Raw genomic sequence first — 19,218 nt, 5'->3', positions numbered from 1 at the left:
CTTCTTAACGGGAGTCCAGGAGCTCATCTCCACAAATGGACTTTTCAGGATCCTTGGGTGGCTCCGTAGTTTGAAACCAATTCTGGTTATCGCTTCTCGGCCTTTTGGCTAAGATCAAGTGTAGTATCTGTTCTTATCAGTTTAATATCTGATACGTCCCCTATCTGGGGACCATATATTAAATGGATTTTTAGAACAGGGAGATGGAAAAAGAGCTTGCTCTGTCCACTCCACGCATTGACCTGGTATTGCAGTATCTCCAGGACCGGTGCACCCCTTCTTTAATGCAGTTTCTAAAATCAGAAAGAATTGAATTCAATGTTTTTTGTTCATTTTGCTTGTTTGTCGGATTTTGGGATGGACTCTTTGGCTTTGCTTTTCTTCTCCTCATTGGATTTTTCATGTTCAAAGTTGCAGAAGCCAGATTACAAGCTCATTTTGGTTCAACTTCAGCAACTGTGCATTGCATTGCCATGTAATGTGATGCAATGCTATCTTTCTAGCTCTCCCTTTTTACTTCCTTTTGGATAAACAGACATATTAGGCAAGCATTTTGGAGCTTTCACCTAAATAACTACAGGTGGTGAGATAAGCTGCACAATATAATTGACCTTTCAGTATATTGTTGCACACACACCATCTATTTAGCAAATGCCCTTGTTATCAACAGCAGCCTTTTAAACTCACCTGAGCTAACAGGTATGTGCGCTGGTTACTCTGCTGCGCTTAAAATTTCTTTTTTGGTTTGCTACAATGCCTTTTCTGAAACGTTGTCTCCTTCTGCTGGAACACTGACTTCTTTCATTTAATGCCTGCAGACTATAAAAGAGAACCCAACCCAAAAAGTTTGGTTGATTAGTCTGTGGCATTCTGTTAAACTGTTGCTTATGGCGGTCTCTGTGAGCTTCTCAGCGACATTCAGCCAGCCAGGTATCCTGCCTGCAGTAGATGGAATGTGGCAATGGAACGCTGGCTGCGCGTGTCATAATAGGCTCTGAGCCTTTATATACCTGTGCACAGCAGCAGCCACCTTCAGTCTGCTGCTGGACAGCCAGCAGCAGCAGCAGCAGGAGAGGTATGTAATCAGGAGCCCTCCTGCTAAGGGTAGACAGCTGCTCGTTCCACCCCACCCCCCGCCTTAATTGGTTCTCCTCCCTTCCAACGGTGTTGAGGCGGGTGGAAACAGCAGGGGGTGAAGGTGCTGTGTTTAAAGAGGTGGAGTTATGCAGATCTAAAACGCGTGGATTGCAGCAGCAGCAAGCCGAAAAGTGCAGGCATGTAAGGGATCTAGAGGTTGACAACATGTCTTCTTAACAGGAGTCCAGGAGCTCATCTCCACAAATGGACTTTTCAGGATCCTTGGGTGGCTCCGTAGTTTGAAACCAATTCTGGTTATCGCTTCTCGGCCTTTTGGCTAAGATCAAGTGTAGTATCTGTTCTTATCAGTTTAATATCTGATACGTCCCCTATCTGGGGACCATATATTAAATGGATTTTTAGAACAGGGAGATGGAAAAAGAGCTTGCTCTGTCCACTCCACGCATTGACCTGGTATTGCAGTATCTCCAGGACCGGTGCACCCCTTCTTTAATGCAGTTTCTAAAATCAGAAAGAATTGAATTCAATGTTTTTTGTTCATTTTGCTTGTTTGTCGGATTTTGGGATGGACTCTTTGGCTTTGCTTTTCTTCTCCTCATTGGATTTTTCATGTTCAAAGTTGCAGAAGCCAGATTACAAGCTCATTTTGGTTCAACTTCAGCAACTGTGCATTGCATTGCCATGTAATGTGATGCAATGCTATCTTTCTAGCTCTCCCTTTTTACTTCCTTTTGGATAAACAGACATATTAGGCAAGCATTTTGGAGCTTTCACCTAAATAACTACAGGTGGTGAGATAAGCTGCACAATATAATTGACCTTTCAGTATATTGTTGCACACACACCATCTATTTAGCAAATGCCCTTGTTATCAACAGCAGCCTTTTAAACTCACCTGAGCTAACAGGTATGTGCGCTGGTTACTCTGCTGCGCTTAAAATTTCTTTTTTGGTTTGCTACAATGCCTTTTCTGAAACGTTGTCTCCTTCTGCTGGAACACTGACTTCTTTCATTTAATGCCTGCAGACTATAAAAGAGAACCCAACCCAAAAAGTTTGGTTGATTAGTCTGTGGCATTCTGTTAAACTGTTGCTTATGGTGGTCTCTGTGAGCTTCTCAGCGACATTCAGCCAGCCAGGTATCCTGCCTGCAGTAGATGGAATGTGGCAATGGAACGCTGGCTGCGCGTGTCATAATAGGCTCTGAGCCTTTATATACCTGTGCACAGCAGCAGCCACCTTCAGTCTGCTGCTGGACAGCCAGCAGCAGCAGCAGCAGGAGAGGTATGTAATCAGGAGCCCTCCTGCTAAGGGTAGACAGCTGCTCGTTCCACCCCACCCCCCGCCTTAATTGGTTCTCCTCCCTTCCAACGGTGTTGAGGCGGGTGGAAACAGCAGGGGGTGAAGGTGCTGTGTTTAAAGAGGTGGAGTTATGCAGATCTAAAACGCGTGGATTGCAGCAGCAGCAAGCCGAAAAGTGCAGGCATGTAAGGGATCTAGAGGTTGACAACATGTCTTCTTAACGGGAGTCCAGGAGCTCATCTCCACAAATGGACTTTTCAGGATCCTTGGGTGGCTCCGTAGTTTGAAACCAATTCTGGTTATCGCTTCTCGGCCTTTTGGCTAAGATCAAGTGTAGTATCTGTTCTTATCAGTTTAATATCTGATACGTCCCCTATCTGGGGACCATATATTAAATGGATTTTTAGAACAGGGAGATGGAAAAAGAGCTTGCTCTGTCCACTCCACGCATTGACCTGGTATTGCAGTATCTCCAGGACCGGTGCACCCCTTCTTTAATGCAGTTTCTAAAATCAGAAAGAATTGAATTCAATGTTTTTTGTTCATTTTGCTTGTTTGTCGGATTTTGGGATGGACTCTTTGGCTTTGCTTTTCTTCTCCTCATTGGATTTTTCATGTTCAAAGTTGCAGAAGCCAGATTACAAGCTCATTTTGGTTCAACTTCAGCAACTGTGCATTGCATTGCCATGTAATGTGATGCAATGCTATCTTTCTAGCTCTCCCTTTTTACTTCCTTTTGGATAAACAGACATATTAGGCAAGCATTTTGGAGCTTTCACCTAAATAACTACAGGTGGTGAGATAAGCTGCACAATATAATTGACCTTTCAGTATATTGTTGCACACACACCATCTATTTAGCAAATGCCCTTGTTATCAACAGCAGCCTTTTAAACTCACCTGAGCTAACAGGTATGTGCGCTGGTTACTCTGCTGCGCTTAAAATTTCTTTTTTGGTTTGCTACAATGCCTTTTCTGAAACGTTGTCTCCTTCTGCTGGAACACTGACTTCTTTCATTTAATGCCTGCAGACTATAAAAGAGAACCCAACCCAAAAAGTTTGGTTGATTAGTCTGTGGCATTCTGTTAAACTGTTGCTTATGGTGGTCTCTGTGAGCTTCTCAGCGACATTCAGCCAGCCAGGTATCCTGCCTGCAGTAGATGGAATGTGGCAATGGAACGCTGGCTGCGCGTGTCATAATAGGCTCTGAGCCTTTATATACCTGTGCACAGCAGCAGCCACCTTCAGTCTGCTGCTGGACAGCCAGCAGCAGCAGCAGCAGGAGAGGTATGTAATCAGGAGCCCTCCTGCTAAGGGTAGACAGCTGCTCGTTCCACCCCACCCCCCGCCTTAATTGGTTCTCCTCCCTTCCAACGGTGTTGAGGCGGGTGGGAACAGCAGGGGGTGAAGGTGCTGTGTTTAAAGAGGTGGAGTTATGCAGATCTAAAACGCGTGGATTGCAGCAGCAGCAAGCCGAAAAGTGCAGGCATGTAAGGGATCTAGAGGTTGACAACATGTCTTCTTAACGGGAGTCCAGGAGCTCATCTCCACAAATGGACTTTTCAGGATCCTTGGGTGGCTCCGTAGTTTGAAACCAATTCTGGTTATCGCTTCTCGGCCTTTTGGCTAAGATCAAGTGTAGTATCTGTTCTTATCAGTTTAATATCTGATACGTCCCCTATCTGGGGACCATATATTAAATGGATTTTTAGAACAGGGAGATGGAAAAAGAGCTTGCTCTGTCCACTCCACGCATTGACCTGGTATTGCAGTATCTCCAGGACCGGTGCACCCCTTCTTTAATGCAGTTTCTAAAATCAGAAAGAATTGAATTCAATGTTTTTTGTTCATTTTGCTTGTTTGTCGGATTTTGGGATGGACTCTTTGGCTTTGCTTTTCTTCTCCTCATTGGATTTTTCATGTTCAAAGTTGCAGAAGCCAGATTACAAGCTCATTTTGGTTCAACTTCAGCAACTGTGCATTGCATTGCCATGTAATGTGATGCAATGCTATCTTTCTAGCTCTCCCTTTTTACTTCCTTTTGGATAAACAGACATATTAGGCAAGCATTTTGGAGCTTTCACCTAAATAACTACAGGTGGTGAGATAAGCTGCACAATATAATTGACCTTTCAGTATATTGTTGCACACACACCATCTATTTAGCAAATGCCCTTGTTATCAACAGCAGCCTTTTAAACTCACCTGAGCTAACAGGTATGTGCGCTGGTTACTCTGCTGCGCTTAAAATTTCTTTTTTGGTTTGCTACAATGCCTTTTCTGAAACGTTGTCTCCTTCTGCTGGAACACTGACTTCTTTCATTTAATGCCTGCAGACTATAAAAGAGAACCCAACCCAAAAAGTTTGGTTGATTAGTCTGTGGCATTCTGTTAAACTGTTGCTTATGGCGGTCTCTGTGAGCTTCTCAGCGACATTCAGCCAGCCAGGTATCCTGCCTGCAGTAGATGGAATGTGGCAATGGAACGCTGGCTGCGCGTGTCATAATAGGCTCTGAGCCTTTATATACCTGTGCACAGCAGCAGCCACCTTCAGTCTGCTGCTGGACAGCCAGCAGCAGCAGCAGCAGGAGAGGTATGTAATCAGGAGCCCTCCTGCTAAGGGTAGACAGCTGCTCGTTCCACCCCACCCCCCGCCTTAATTGGTTCTCCTCCCTTCCAACGGTGTTGAGGCGGGTGGGAACAGCAGGGGGTGAAGGTGCTGTGTTTAAAGAGGTGGAGTTATGCAGATCTAAAACGCGTGGATTGCAGCAGCAGCAAGCCGAAAAGTGCAGGCATGTAAGGGATCTAGAGGTTGACAACATGTCTTCTTAACGGGAGTCCAGGAGCTCATCTCCACAAATGGACTTTTCAGGATCCTTGGGTGGCTCCGTAGTTTGAAACCAATTCTGGTTATCGCTTCTCGGCCTTTTGGCTAAGATCAAGTGTAGTATTTATGCCTTCCTTACTTCCCATTTGTGTGATGTTTATATGTTGCAGGAATGTTCCCTTCCCTCCTCTAGGTCCTTCAAACATCTGGCCAGGGAGTGGTCCCACGGTCCATCCTACTGGTCCGGTGGGGGTGACTGCAAGTCTGCGGGGGTCGCAATTCTGATCAGGGGGGGCGCATTCACGCTTGAGTCTGTCCAGGAGCTCATCTGCGGCAGGGCTCTTGTTGTAGATGGCAACTGGGCAGGAGAACCTGTCAGGTTCATCAACGTGTATGCGTCCCCACTGAAGAATGAGCGTTTGGAGCTTTTCCAGACCCTGCGGCTTCAGCTTGCCACCACCAGGACCTTAGTGATGGCCGGGGATTTCAACTGCCCCATCGAGGAGGACGGTCGTAGTTCTGGCACATCTGCCAAGTTGGACATCACGTCCAAGCTGCTCATCGAGATGGTAACCGAGGCCTCTCTTCAGGACGTGGTGGGCTCCATGGGGAGTTGCTCCACGAACTATTCGTGGAGCCGACCCGATGGCTCACTCCACTCCAGGATTGACTTTGTGTTCACCTCTCGGGCAGTCAGGCAGAGTAGGCACTCGATGGTCTCCTGCTTCTTCTCCGACCACAGAGCCATTCACTTACAAGGTGTCCTCGGCGACGGTTTTCCGTCCGGCCCCGGCTCCTGGAAGCTGAATTGTGCTCTGCTGGCTCAGAATGAAGTCGTGGAGGAGCTGAGAGCAGCCTACGCAATGTGGCAGTCCTACAAGGGTAGCTTCCAAACAGTCTCTGATTGGTGGGAATATGTTAAACTTGAGTTTCGCTGTTTCTTTCAGGCCAAGGGTCGACAACAGGCGTGTGAGAAGAGGAGGGACTTCAGAGGGCTGCAGCGCGAGCTGCGGTCGCTGCAGGACCTTCTTCACTGCGGCTGGGACGTGAGGGAGGAGCTGGAGGAGACCAAGAAGAGCCTGAAAAGGCACTTTGAGGAGGAGTCCAAGCGAATCATCTTCCGTTCCAAAGTGGAGAATCTGGAGAAGGGTGAGAAATGTAACTCATTCTTTTTCAGGAAACTTCATGCCGGTCACACGCCCCTGAACGAGCTGCGAGACGAGAGCGGAAACATGCGACGTGGGAAGGAGGACGTGATGAGGGTCGTCAGCGACTTCTACAGCGAACTCTACTCCCACAAGACTACCGACCCCGACGCTGCTGATAAGTTCCTGTCAGGTATCACTAACCATCTTGATCCTGCAGGCACGGCAGCCTTGGACAAACCTCTGATGGTGGGCGAATTGCTCTCTGCCGCTAAATCCTTTAGGACCGGCAGGACCCCGGGCAGTGATGGTCTTCCAGCGGAGCTCTATGTAGCGCTGGGAGACCTCATCTGTCCGGACCTGTTGGACCTGTACGAGGAGATGGTGGTGGAGGGTAGAATGCCTCCATCTTTGAGGGAAGGAATGGTCACGATCCTGTACAAGCGGAAGGGAGAGAGGTGCGACCTGAGGAATTGGCGTCCCATCACTCTGCTCAACGTGGACTACAAGATCCTGGCCAAGACGATGGCGACACGACTTAAGACGGTCATCGGACGGATCATCCACCCGGACCAGACCTGCGGCATCCCTGGACGTCGCATCGCAGACAGCCTCGCTCTCGTGCGGGACACGGTCGAGTACATCAAGGTCCGCCGCACACACGCGGCCCTGGTCTCCTTGGATCAGGAGAAGGTCTTCGACCGGGTTTCCCACGAGTTCATGGGCCGAGCTCTGCACCGGTTAGGTTTGGGTAACATGTTTTGTTCGTATATCCGTCTGATGTATTTTGATATCCACAGCTCGGTGTTGGTGAACGGCTGGAAGACTGACCCCTTCCCTGTCCTCTCTGGGGTCAGACAAGGCTGCCCTCTATCACCTCTTCTTTTTGTTTGTGTTATAGAACTCTTCGCAGAGGCTATCCGGCAGAATGGAGAGATCAGAGGGATCACCGCACCGGGTCCGGGACGACACGAGGTCAAGTGCTCGCTCTACATGGACGACGTCACCGTCTTCTGCGCTGATCGTGGTTCAGTCGACGCCCTCGTCCAGACGTGTGAGAGGTTCGGCCGGGCTTCAGGGGCCAAAGTCAACTGCAGGAAGTCGGAAGCCATGCTCTTCGGGGTTTGGCAGCCGGCCTCCTCCGCCCCCTTCCCCTTCAACATTCAACCGGATTTCCTCAAGGTGCTGGGAGTCTGGTTCGGGAAGGAAGGAGCAGCCCTCAAGTCCTGGCAAGAACGCTTGGCCAAGGTGAAGCAATGGATCGGACTCTGGAGCCTCAGACACCTCACTTGTGACGGTAAGGCACTCGTCCTGCGTAATGAGGTCCTGCCCGTCTTGCAGTACACGGCGCAGGCCTGGCCCCCACACGTCACTGTGTGCAGGGCCATTACCAGGACAGTGTTTCACTTTGTCTGGGGATCCAAGATGGACAGAGTCAGGCGGGCCGTCATGTACAAGGAGCCTCGCAAGGGTGGGAAGGGCGTTCCAGATATCCCCACCCTCCTGCGATCCTCTTTTGTGTGTGATTGTGTCCGCCGGACTTTGCAAGTCAAGAATGGCTCCGCGGGCAGGTCCATGTCTCGCTTCTTCCTGCTTCCTCTTTGGAGGCGACTCGGCTGGGACAAGTGGGACAGCTCCTTCCCCTACAACTGGACGACGCCATGGTTCTACGGAGACGTCGCTCGATTTGTGGGGGAGCATCAACTGGAGGGACTCAAGCCCGACTTGTGGAAGCCCAAAACTATCCACAAGCTAATCAGAGCCAAGGATGACGTGGAGAACATCATAGGACTTCACCAGGACACGCTGGAGACTGTGTGGACAAATGTGTCGTCTGACAGGCTGACCAACGGGCACAAGGACTTGTCGTGGATGGCGATTCAGGGCGGACTGCCCGTCCGGTCATTCATGCATGCCCGGAACCTGTGCAAGACCCGGTACTGCCCAAGGTGCCCCTTCGTGGAGGAAACATCTTTGCACACTTTTTGGGACTGCGGATTTGCACAGCGCCTATTGACTGCACTTGAGGACGACCTGAGGAACTCTGTCCCCAGGGCGAGCCTATCGCACCATTCTGTGCTTTACGGACTCTTCCCTGGGGTTCATACCGTCGGAGCCATCCAGGAGGCTTGGCGCCTTATGAACTGCTTCAAGGATGCCGTTTGGGTCGCCAGGAACCGGCTCATCTTGAGGAGGGAGAGGATGTCCATCCAGGACTGCCGCAGGCTGATCCACAGCCTGCTCAGAGACTATTCCATCATGGACGGTCCGGAGGACGAGGATGAGGACTAAACCCCTCCTCCCCCTCTCCCCTTATGTGTCTTGTCTTTCAATAAAGCTTCGGGCCTGTGATTTTCCCCTCCCCATCCCCTTTTTCCCAATCCCCATCCCTTATCACGGTTCGTCGTACTGTATTGATTGACATGCTTTTTCTTTCAGATTGAGTGTTTTGTGTAGCATAGGGGTGTGATGTGTCTAGTTAGTGCGTCGTATCCTCATGCTATGTAAATATGATGTAGAATTCTGTGTGTACTGGGCTGCGGCACTGTACACTGTCTGTTAACTTATTTTTTGTGCTAATAAAAGATATATTCAATCAAAAAAAATCTGTTCTTATCAGTTTAATATCTGATACGTCCCCTATCTGGGGACCATATATTAAATGGATTTTTAGAACAGGGAGATGGAAAAAGAGCTTGCTCTGTCCACTCCACGCATTGACCTGGTATTGCAGTATCTCCAGGACCGGTGCACCCCTTCTGTAATGCAGTTTCTAAAATCAGAAAGAATTGAATTCAATGTTTTTTGTTCATTTTGCTTGTTTGTCGGATTTTGGGATGGACTCTTTGGCTTTGCTTTTCTTCTCCTCATTGGATTTTTCATGTTCAAAGTTGCAGAAGCCAGATTACAAGCTCATTTTGGTTCAACTTCAGCAACTGTGCATTGCATTGCCATGTAATGTGATGCAATGCTATCTTTCTAGCTCTCCCTTTTTACTTCCTTTTGGATAAACAGACATATTAGGCAAGCATTTTGGAGCTTTCACCTAAATAACTACAGGTGGTGAGATAAGCTGCACAATATAATTGACCTTTCAGTATATTGTTGCACACACACCATCTATTTAGCAAATGCCCTTGTTATCAACAGCAGCCTTTTAAACTCACCTGAGCTAACAGGTATGTGCGCTGGTTACTCTGCTGCGCTTAAAATTTCTTTTTTGGTTTGCTACAATGCCTTTTCTGAAACGTTGTCTCCTTCTGCTGGAACACTGACTTCTTTCATTTAATGCCTGCAGACTATAAAAGAGAACCCAACCCAAAAAGTTTGGTTGATTAGTCTGTGGCATTCTGTTAAACTGTTGCTTATGGCGGTCTCTGTGAGCTTCTCAGCGACATTCAGCCAGCCAGGTATCCTGCCTGCAGTAGATGGAATGTGGCAATGGAACGCTGGCTGCGCGTGTCATAATAGGCTCTGAGCCTTTATATACCTGTGCACAGCAGCAGCCACCTTCAGTCTGCTGCTGGACAGCCAGCAGCAGCAGCAGCAGGAGAGGTATGTAATCAGGAGCCCTCCTGCTAAGGGTAGACAGCTGCTCGTTCCACCCCACCCCCCGCCTTAATTGGTTCTCCTCCCTTCCAACGGTGTTGAGGCGGGTGGGAACAGCAGGGGGTGAAGGTGCTGTGTTTAAAGAGGTGGAGTTATGCAGATCTAAAACGCGTGGATTGCAGCAGCAGCAAGCCGAAAAGTGCAGGCATGTAAGGGATCTAGAGGTTGACAACATGTCTTCTTAACGGGAGTCCAGGAGCTCATCTCCACAAATGGACTTTTCAGGATCCTTGGGTGGCTCCGTAGTTTGAAACCAATTCTGGTTATCGCTTCTCGGCCTTTTGGCTAAGATCAAGTGTAGTATCTGTTCTTATCAGTTTAATATCTGATACGTCCCCTATCTGGGGACCATATATTAAATGGATTTTTAGAACAGGGAGATGGAAAAAGAGCTTGCTCTGTCCACTCCACGCATTGACCTGGTATTGCAGTATCTCCAGGACCGGTGCACCCCTTCTGTAATGCAGTTTCTAAAATCAGAAAGAATTGAATTCAATGTTTTTTGTTCATTTTGCTTGTTTGTCGGATTTTGGGATGGACTCTTTGGCTTTGCTTTTCTTCTCCTCATTGGATTTTTCATGTTCAAAGTTGCAGAAGCCAGATTACAAGCTCATTTTGGTTCAACTTCAGCAACTGTGCATTGCATTGCCATGTAATGTGATGCAATGCTATCTTTCTAGCTCTCCCTTTTTACTTCCTTTTGGATAAACAGACATATTAGGCAAGCATTTTGGAGCTTTCACCTAAATAACTACAGGTGGTGAGATAAGCTGCACAATATAATTGACCTTTCAGTATATTGTTGCACACACACCATCTATTTAGCAAATGCCCTTGTTATCAACAGCAGCCTTTTAAACTCACCTGAGCTAACAGGTATGTGCGCTGGTTACTCTGCTGCGCTTAAAATTTCTTTTTTGGTTTGCTACAATGCCTTTTCTGAAACGTTGTCTCCTTCTGCTGGAACACTGACTTCTTTCATTTAATGCCTGCAGACTATAAAAGAGAACCCAACCCAAAAAGTTTGGTTGATTAGTCTGTGGCATTCTGTTAAACTGTTGCTTATGGCGGTCTCTGTGAGCTTCTCAGCGACATTCAGCCAGCCAGGTATCCTGCCTGCAGTAGATGGAATGTGGCAATGGAACGCTGGCTGCGCGTGTCATAATAGGCTCTGAGCCTTTATATACCTGTGCACAGCAGCAGCCACCTTCAGTCTGCTGCTGGACAGCCAGCAGCAGCAGCAGCAGGAGAGGTATGTAATCAGGAGCCCTCCTGCTAAGGGTAGACAGCTGCTCGTTCCACCCCACCCCCCGCCTTAATTGGTTCTCCTCCCTTCCAACGGTGTTGAGGCGGGTGGGAACAGCAGGGGGTGAAGGTGCTGTGTTTAAAGAGGTGGAGTTATGCAGATCTAAAACGCGTGGATTGCAGCAGCAGCAAGCCGAAAAGTGCAGGCATGTAAGGGATCTAGAGGTTGACAACATGTCTTCTTAACGGGAGTCCAGGAGCTCATCTCCACAAATGGACTTTTCAGGATCCTTGGGTGGCTCCGTAGTTTGAAACCAATTCTGGTTATCGCTTCTCGGCCTTTTGGCTAAGATCAAGTGTAGTATCTGTTCTTATCAGTTTAATATCTGATACGTCCCCTATCTGGGGACCATATATTAAATGGATTTTTAGAACAGGGAGATGGAAAAAGAGCTTGCTCTGTCCACTCCACGCATTGACCTGGTATTGCAGTATCTCCAGGACCGGTGCACCCCTTCTTTAATGCAGTTTCTAAAATCAGAAAGAATTGAATTCAATGTTTTTTGTTCATTTTGCTTGTTTGTCGGATTTTGGGATGGACTCTTTGGCTTTGCTTTTCTTCTCCTCATTGGATTTTTCATGTTCAAAGTTGCAGAAGCCAGATTACAAGCTCATTTTGGTTCAACTTCAGCAACTGTGCATTGCATTGCCATGTAATGTGATGCAATGCTATCTTTCTAGCTGTCCCTTTTTACTTCCTTTTGGATAAACAGACATATTAGGCAAGCATTTTGGAGCTTTCACCTAAATAACTACAGGTGGTGAGATAAGCTGCACAATATAATTGACCTTTCAGTATATTGTTGCACACACACCATCTATTTAGCAAATGCCCTTGTTATCAACAGCAGCCTTTTAAACTCACCTGAGCTAACAGGTATGTGCGCTGGTTACTCTGCTGCGCTTAAAATTTCTTTTTTGGTTTGCTACAATGCCTTTTCTGAAACGTTGTCTCCTTCTGCTGGAACACTGACTTCTTTCATTTAATGCCTGCAGACTATAAAAGAGAACCCAACCCAAAAAGTTTGGTTGATTAGTCTGTGGCATTCTGTTAAACTGTTGCTTATGGCGGTCTCTGTGAGCTTCTCAGCGACATTCAGCCAGCCAGGTATCCTGCCTGCAGTAGATGGAATGTGGCAATGGAACGCTGGCTGCGCGTGTCATAATAGGCTCTGAGCCTTTATATACCTGTGCACAGCAGCAGCCACCTTCAGTCTGCTGCTGGACAGCCAGCAGCAGCAGCAGCAGGAGAGGTATGTAATCAGGAGCCCTCCTGCTAAGGGTAGACAGCTGCTCGTTCCACCCCACCCCCCGCCTTAATTGGTTCTCCTCCCTTCCAACGGTGTTGAGGCGGGTGGGAACAGCAGGGGGTGAAGGTGCTGTGTTTAAAGAGGTGGAGTTATGCAGATCTAAAACGCGTGGATTGCAGCAGCAGCAAGCCGAAAAGTGCAGGCATGTAAGGGATCTAGAGGTTGACAACATGTCTTCTTAACGGGAGTCCAGGAGCTCATCTCCACAAATGGACTTTTCAGGATCCTTGGGTGGCTCCGTAGTTTGAAACCAATTCTGGTTATCGCTTCTCGGCCTTTTGGCTAAGATCAAGTGTAGTATCTGTTCTTATCAGTTTAATATCTGATACGTCCCCTATCTGGGGACCATATATTAAATGGATTTTTAGAACAGGGAGATGGAAAAAGAGCTTGCTCTGTCCACTCCACGCATTGACCTGGTATTGCAGTATCTCCAGGACCGGTGCACCCCTTCTTTAATGCAGTTTCTAAAATCAGAAAGAATTGAATTCAATGTTTTTTGTTCATTTTGCTTGTTTGTCGGATTTTGGGATGGACTCTTTGGCTTTGCTTTTCTTCTCCTCATTGGATTTTTCATGTTCAAAGTTGCAGAAGCCAGATTACAAGCTCATTTTGGTTCAACTTCAGCAACTGTGCATTGCATTGCCATGTAATGTGATGCAATGCTATCTTTCTAGCTCTCCCTTTTTACTTCCTTTTGGATAAACAGACATATTAGGCAAGCATTTTGGAGCTTTCACCTAAATAACTACAGGTGGTGAGATAAGCTGCACAATATAATTGACCTTTCAGTATATTGTTGCACACACACCATCTATTTAGCAAATGCCCTTGTTATCAACAGCAGCCTTTTAAACTCACCTGAGCTAACAGGTATGTGCGCTGGTTACTCTGCTGCGCTTAAAATTTCTTTTTTGGTTTGCTACAATGCCTTTTCTGAAACGTTGTCTCCTTCTGCTGGAACACTGACTTCTTTCATTTAATGCCTGCAGACTACAAAAGAGAACCCAACCCAAAAAGTTTGGTTGATTAGTCTGTGGCATTCTGTTAAACTGTTGCTTATGGTGGTCTCTGTGAGCTTCTCAGCGACATTCAGCCAGCCAGGTATCCTGCCTGCAGTAGATGGAATGTGGCAATGGAACGCTGGCTGCGCGTGTCATAATAGGCTCTGAGCCTTTATATACCTGTGCACAGCAGCAGCCACCTTCAGTCTGCTGCTGGACAGCCAGCAGCAGCAGCAGCAGGAGAGGTATGTAATCAGGAGCCCTCCTGCTAAGGGTAGACAGCTGCTCGTTCCACCCCACCCCCCGCCTTAATTGGTTCTCCTCCCTTCCAACGGTGTTGAGGCGGGTGGGAACAGCAGGGGGTGAAGGTGCTGTGTTTAAAGAGGTGGAGTTATGCAGATCTAAAACGCGTGGATTGCAGCAGCAGCAAGCCGAAAAGTGCAGGCATGTAAGGGATCTAGAGGTTGACAACATGTCTTCTTAACGGGAGTCCAGGAGCTCATCTCCACAAATGGACTTTTCAGGATCCTTGGGTGGCTCCGTAGTTTGAAACCAATTCTGGTTATCGCTTCTCGGCCTTTTGGCTAAGATCAAGTGTAGTATCTGTTCTTATCAGTTTAATATCTGATACGTCCCCTATCTGGGGACCATATATTAAATGGATTTTTAGAACAGGGAGATGGAAAAAGAGCTTGCTCTGTCCACTCCACGCATTGACCTGGTATTGCAGTATCTCCAGGACCGGTGCACCCCTTCTTTAATGCAGTTTCTAAAATCAGAAAGAATTGAATTCAATGTTTTTTGTTCATTTTGCTTGTTTGTCGGATTTTGGGATGGACTCTTTGGCTTTGCTTTTCTTCTCCTCATTGGATTTTTCATGTTCAAAGTTGCAGAAGCCAGATTACAAGCTCATTTTGGTTCAACTTCAGCAACTGTGCATTGCATTGCCATGTAATGTGATGCAATGCTATCTTTCTAGCTCTCCCTTTTTACTTCCTTTTGGATAAACAGACATATTAGGCAAGCATTTTGGAGCTTTCACCTAAATAACTACAGGTGGTGAGATAAGCTGCACAATATAATTGACCTTTCAGTATATTGTTGCACACACACCATCTATTTAGCAAATGCCCTTGTTATCAACAGCAGCCTTTTAAACTCACCTGAGCTAACAGGTATGTGCGCTGGTTACTCTGCTGCGCTTAAAATTTCTTTTTTGGTTTGCTACAATGCCTTTTCTGAAACGTTGTCGCCTTCTGCTGGAACACTGACTTCTTTCATTTAATGCCTGCAGACTATAAAAGAGAACCCAACCCAAAAAGTTTGGTTGATTAGTCTGTGGCATTCTGTTAAACTGTTGCTTATGGCGGTCTCTGTGAGCTTCTCTACGACATTCAGCCAGCCAGGTATCCTGCCTGCAGTAGATGGAATGTGGCAATGGAACGCTGGCTGCGCGTGTCATAATAGGCTCTGAGCCTTTATATACCTGTGCACAGCAGCAGCCACCTTCAGTCTGCTGCTGGACAGCCAGCAGCAGCAGCAGCAGGAGAGGTATGTAATCAGGAGCCCTCCTGCTAAGGGTAGACAGCTGCTCGTTCCACCCCACCCCCCGCCTTAATTGGTTCTCCTCCCTTCCAACGGTGTTGAGGCGGGTGGGAACAGCAGGGGGTGAAGGTGCTGTGTTTAAAGAGGTGGAGTTATGCAGATCTAAAACGCGTGGATTGCAGCAGCAGCAAGCCGAAAAGTGCAGGCATGTAAGGGATCTAGAGGTTGACAACATGTCTTCTTAACGGGAGTCCAGGAGCTCATCTCCACAAATGGACTTTTCAGGATCCTTGGGTGGCTCCGTAGTTTGAAACCAATTCTGGTTATCGCTTCTCGGCCTTTTGGCTAAGATCAAGTGTAGTATCTTTTGAAAAGGCAGTTTTGTCCTTGGGCTGCCCTAGTAAATTGATGCATATTGCACACTGGTTTGGTGCACTTGATAGTACGCCAGGTGGCTCATAGAGTTATCTGATGGAAAACATGGCCCTCCAGGATTGAAGTCACTAGGCTGGGTAAGTGTGAGGGCTTTGGAGCAATGTGCCCCAGGAGTAGGCGCCCTGGTGGGAGTCCAAGCTTACTGGGACTGGGAACCCCAGAAAGACTTGGCTTCGTAGCACGCCGCACCTTTGCCAATCATACTTTCTGAGCAACCCCCCCTATTCCTGGCCTCCGGGCTAGGAAGGGGAATTTTTATAAACCCGGTCGGAGGTCCGGTCAGCTTTGGGCTGAGAAACCAACACAGGCTCCAGCTCCACTAGGGTGGCAGCCTAGATGGAAGCTGGGAGCACGAAAACGGCTCTTCTCCGGCTTCGGCTAGGGAGAGCATCGGAGATCCCTGACCCTCGCTGTGGCCTTCTGGCTCGGAGGGATGGGGATGGTTTATTGGGGACACTCTCCTCCGGGAAGGGTCCACATGAATCCTCGCCTCGTGCGCTGTTTTGGTGTGACTTCGGTCACATTTTTCAGTGCCTTGGATGCAGCTTCAATCAAAAAAAAATCTGTTCTTATCAGTTTAATATCTGATACGTCCCCTATCTGGGGACCATATATTAAATGGATTTTTAGAACAGGGAGATGGAAAAAGAGCTTGCTCTGTCCACTCCACGCATTGACCTGGTATTGCAGTATCTCCAGGACCGGTGCACCCCTTCTTTAATGCAGTTTCTAAAATCAGAAAGAATTGAATTCAATGTTTTTTGTTCATTTTGCTTGTTTGTCGGATTTTGGGATGGACTCTTTGGCTTTGCTTTTCTTCTCCTCATTGGATTTTTCATGTTCAAAGTTGCAGAAGCCAGATTACAAGCTCATTTTGGTTCAACTTCAGCAACTGTGCATTGCATTGCCATGTAATGTGATGCAATGCTATCTTTCTAGCTCTCCCTTTTTACTTCCTTTTGGATAAACAGACATATTAGGCAAGCATTTTGGAGCTTTCACCTAAATAACTACAGGTGGTGAGATAAGCTGCACAATATAATTGACCTTTCAGTATATTGTTGTACACACACCATCTATTTAGCACATGCCCTTGTTATCAACAGCAGCCTTTTAAACTCACCTGAGCTAACAGGTATGTGCGCTGGTTACTCTGCTGCGCTTAAAATTTCTTTTTTGGTTTGCTACAATGCCTTTTCTGAAACGTTGTCTCCTTCTGCTGGAACACTGACTTCTTTCATTTAATGCCTGCAGACTATAAAAGAGAACCCAACCCAAAAAGTTTGGTTGATTAGTCTGTGGCATTCTGTTAAACTGTTGCTTATGGCGGTCTCTGTGAGCTTCTCAGCGACATTCAGCCAGCCAGGTATCCTGCCTGCAGTAGATGGAATGTGGCAATGGAACGCTGGCTGCGCGTGTCATAATAGGCTCTGAGCCTTTATATACCTGTGCACAGCAGCAGCCACCTTCAGTCTGCTGCTGGACAGCCAGCAGCAGCAGCAGCAGGAGAGGTATGTAATCAGGAGCCCTCCTGCTAAGGGTAGACAGCTGCTCGTTCCACCCCACCCCCCGCCTTAATTGGTTCTCCTCCCTTCCAACGGTGTTGAGGCGGGTGGGAACAGCAGGGGGTGAAGGTGCTGTGTTTAAAGAGGTGGAGTTATGCAGATCTAAAACGCGTGGATTGCAGCAGCAGCAAGCCGAAAAGTGCAGGCATGTAAGGGATCTAGAGGTTGACAACATGTCTTCTTAACGGGAGTCCAGGAGCTCATCTCCACAAATGGACTTTTCAGGATCCTTGGGTGGCTCCGTAGTTTGAAACCAATTCTGGTTATCGCTTCTCGGCCTTTTGGCTAAGATCAAGTGTAGTATCTGTTCTTATCAGTTTAATATCTGATACGTCCCCTATCTGGGGACCATATATTAAATGGATTTTTAGAACAGGGAGATGGAAAAAGAGCTTGCTCTGTCCACTCCACGCATTGACCTGGTATTGCAGTATCTCCAGGACCGGTGCACCCCTTCTTTAATGCAGTTTCTAAAATCAGAAAGAATTGAATTCAATGTTTTTTGTTCATTTTGCTTGTTTGTCGGATTTTGGGATGGACTCTTTGGCTTTGCTTTTCTTCTCCTCATTGGATTTTTCATGTTCAAAGTTGCAGAAGCCAGATTACAAGCTCATTTTGGTTCAACTTCAGCAACTGTGCATTGCATTGCCATGTAATGTGATGCAATGCTATCTTTCTAGCTCTCCCTTTTTACTTCCTTTTGGATAAACAGACATATTAGGCAAGCATTTTGGAGCTTTCACCTAAATAACTACAGGTGGTGAGATAAGCTGCACAATATAATTGACCTTTCAGTATATTGTTGCACACACACCATCTATTTAGCACATGCCCTTGTTATCAACAGCAGCCTTTTAAACTCACCTGAGCTAACAGGTATGTGCGCTGGTTACTCTGCTGCGCTTAAAATTTCTTTTTTGGTTTGCTACAATGCCTTTTCTGAAACGTTGTCTCCTTCTGCTGGAACACTGACTTCTTTCATTTAATGCCTGCAGACTATAAAAGAGAACCCAACCCAAAAAGTTTGGTTGATTAGTCTGTGGCATTCTGTTAAACTGTTGCTTATGGCGGTCTCTGTGAGCTTCTCAGCGACATTCAGCCAGCCAGGTATCCTGCCTGCAGTAGATGGAATGTGGCAATGGAACGCTGGCTGCGCGTGTCATAATAGGCTCTGAGCCTTTATATACCTGTGCACAGCAGCAGCCACCTTCAGTCTGCTGCTGGACAGCCAGCAGCAGCAGCAGCAGGAGAGGTATGTAATCAGGAGCCCTCCTGCTAAGGGTAGACAGCTGCTCGTTCCACCCCACCCCCCGCCTTAATTGGTTCTCCTCCCTTCCAACGGTGTTGAGGCGGGTGGGAACAGCAGGGGGTGAAGGTGCTGTGTTTAAAGAGGTGGAGTTATGCAGATCTAAAACGCGTGGATTGCAGCAGCAGCAAGCCGAAAAGTGCAGGCATGTAAGGGATCTAGAGGTTGACAACATGTCTTCTTAACGGGAGTCCAGGAGCTCATCTCCACAAATGGACTTTTCAGGATCCTTGGGTGGCTCCGTAGTTTGAAACCAATTCTGGTTATCGCTTCTCGGCCTTTTGGCTAAGATCAAGTGTAGTATCTTTCGAAAAGGCGGTTTTGGATGTTGGCCGCCCTAGTAGATTGATACATTATGCACACTGGGGTTTAGGCGCTTGTTAGTACGCCAGGTGGCTAATATAGTCATCTGGTGGAAAGCATGGCCCCCCAGGATCGACGCCATTGGGCCGGGGAAGATCGAAAGCCCGAAGTGTGAAGTGCCCCAGGAGTGGTGACCCTGGGGTGCCTTAACTCACTGGGATTGGGAACCCCACTTGAGTTTATGGCACATTTGCACTAGCACTTCAATATTTCTTTCTTCACACACCCTTATTCCGGGCCTTCTGGCCTTAGGATGGGGAATTTTTCAATTCCCGGTCGAAGGTCCGGGCAGTATTATACTGTGAAACCTTCACTATTTATTTAATTTTTTTTTGTCACTGTGTGTCCACTTTTTCACGTGTGTCCACGTCCTTACTAGGATTTTGTCGGGATGCGGTTCCCTT

General features: G+C 47.3%; 11 non-coding genes and 3 pseudogenes across 11 annotated transcripts; all 14 read left to right on the top strand.

The window, feature by feature from the left end:
* The first annotated feature begins 88 nt into the window (after positions 1-88).
* Positions 89-279, top strand: LOC141244293 (U2 spliceosomal RNA). Its single transcript, XR_012308228.1, has one exon. It is a non-coding gene; the product is annotated as a U2 spliceosomal RNA (small nuclear RNA).
* A 1,115-nt stretch (positions 280-1,394) lies between these two features.
* Positions 1,395-1,585, top strand: LOC141244292 (U2 spliceosomal RNA). Its single transcript, XR_012308227.1, has one exon. It is a non-coding gene; the product is annotated as a U2 spliceosomal RNA (small nuclear RNA).
* A 1,115-nt stretch (positions 1,586-2,700) lies between these two features.
* Positions 2,701-2,891, top strand: LOC141244291 (U2 spliceosomal RNA). The gene has a single exon (XR_012308226.1). It is a non-coding gene; the product is annotated as a U2 spliceosomal RNA (small nuclear RNA).
* Positions 2,892-4,006: 1,115 nt separating this feature from the next.
* Positions 4,007-4,197, top strand: LOC141244290 (U2 spliceosomal RNA). Its single transcript, XR_012308225.1, has one exon. It is a non-coding gene; the product is annotated as a U2 spliceosomal RNA (small nuclear RNA).
* Positions 4,198-5,312: 1,115 nt separating this feature from the next.
* On the top strand, positions 5,313-5,489 carry LOC141244253 (U2 spliceosomal RNA; annotated as a pseudogene).
* A 3,447-nt stretch (positions 5,490-8,936) lies between these two features.
* On the top strand, positions 8,937-9,131 carry LOC141244215 (U2 spliceosomal RNA). The gene has a single exon (XR_012308175.1). It is a non-coding gene; the product is annotated as a U2 spliceosomal RNA (small nuclear RNA).
* Positions 9,132-10,246: 1,115 nt separating this feature from the next.
* LOC141244289 (U2 spliceosomal RNA) lies at positions 10,247-10,437 on the top strand. The gene has a single exon (XR_012308224.1). It is a non-coding gene; the product is annotated as a U2 spliceosomal RNA (small nuclear RNA).
* A 1,115-nt stretch (positions 10,438-11,552) lies between these two features.
* On the top strand, positions 11,553-11,743 carry LOC141244287 (U2 spliceosomal RNA). Its single transcript, XR_012308222.1, has one exon. It is a non-coding gene; the product is annotated as a U2 spliceosomal RNA (small nuclear RNA).
* A 1,115-nt stretch (positions 11,744-12,858) lies between these two features.
* Positions 12,859-13,049, top strand: LOC141244286 (U2 spliceosomal RNA). The gene has a single exon (XR_012308221.1). It is a non-coding gene; the product is annotated as a U2 spliceosomal RNA (small nuclear RNA).
* Positions 13,050-14,164: 1,115 nt separating this feature from the next.
* On the top strand, positions 14,165-14,355 carry LOC141244285 (U2 spliceosomal RNA). Its single transcript, XR_012308220.1, has one exon. It is a non-coding gene; the product is annotated as a U2 spliceosomal RNA (small nuclear RNA).
* Positions 14,356-15,470: 1,115 nt separating this feature from the next.
* LOC141244244 (U2 spliceosomal RNA) lies at positions 15,471-15,586 on the top strand (annotated as a pseudogene).
* A 524-nt stretch (positions 15,587-16,110) lies between these two features.
* LOC141244208 (U2 spliceosomal RNA) lies at positions 16,111-16,295 on the top strand. Its single transcript, XR_012308169.1, has one exon. It is a non-coding gene; the product is annotated as a U2 spliceosomal RNA (small nuclear RNA).
* Positions 16,296-17,410: 1,115 nt separating this feature from the next.
* On the top strand, positions 17,411-17,601 carry LOC141244284 (U2 spliceosomal RNA). The gene has a single exon (XR_012308219.1). It is a non-coding gene; the product is annotated as a U2 spliceosomal RNA (small nuclear RNA).
* Positions 17,602-18,716: 1,115 nt separating this feature from the next.
* Positions 18,717-18,808, top strand: LOC141244248 (U2 spliceosomal RNA; annotated as a pseudogene).
* The last annotated feature ends 410 nt before the right edge of the window (positions 18,809-19,218 follow it).

Source organism: Phyllobates terribilis, unplaced genomic scaffold, assembly GCF_046119375.1.
Source record: "Phyllobates terribilis strain yellow unplaced genomic scaffold, ASM4611937v1 Scaffold_1512__1_contigs__length_269417, whole genome shotgun sequence".
NCBI lineage: Eukaryota > Metazoa > Chordata > Amphibia > Anura > Dendrobatidae > Phyllobates > Phyllobates terribilis.
Note: the sequence above shows the minus strand (reverse complement) of the source record. Positions and strands in the feature narration are given on the sequence as shown.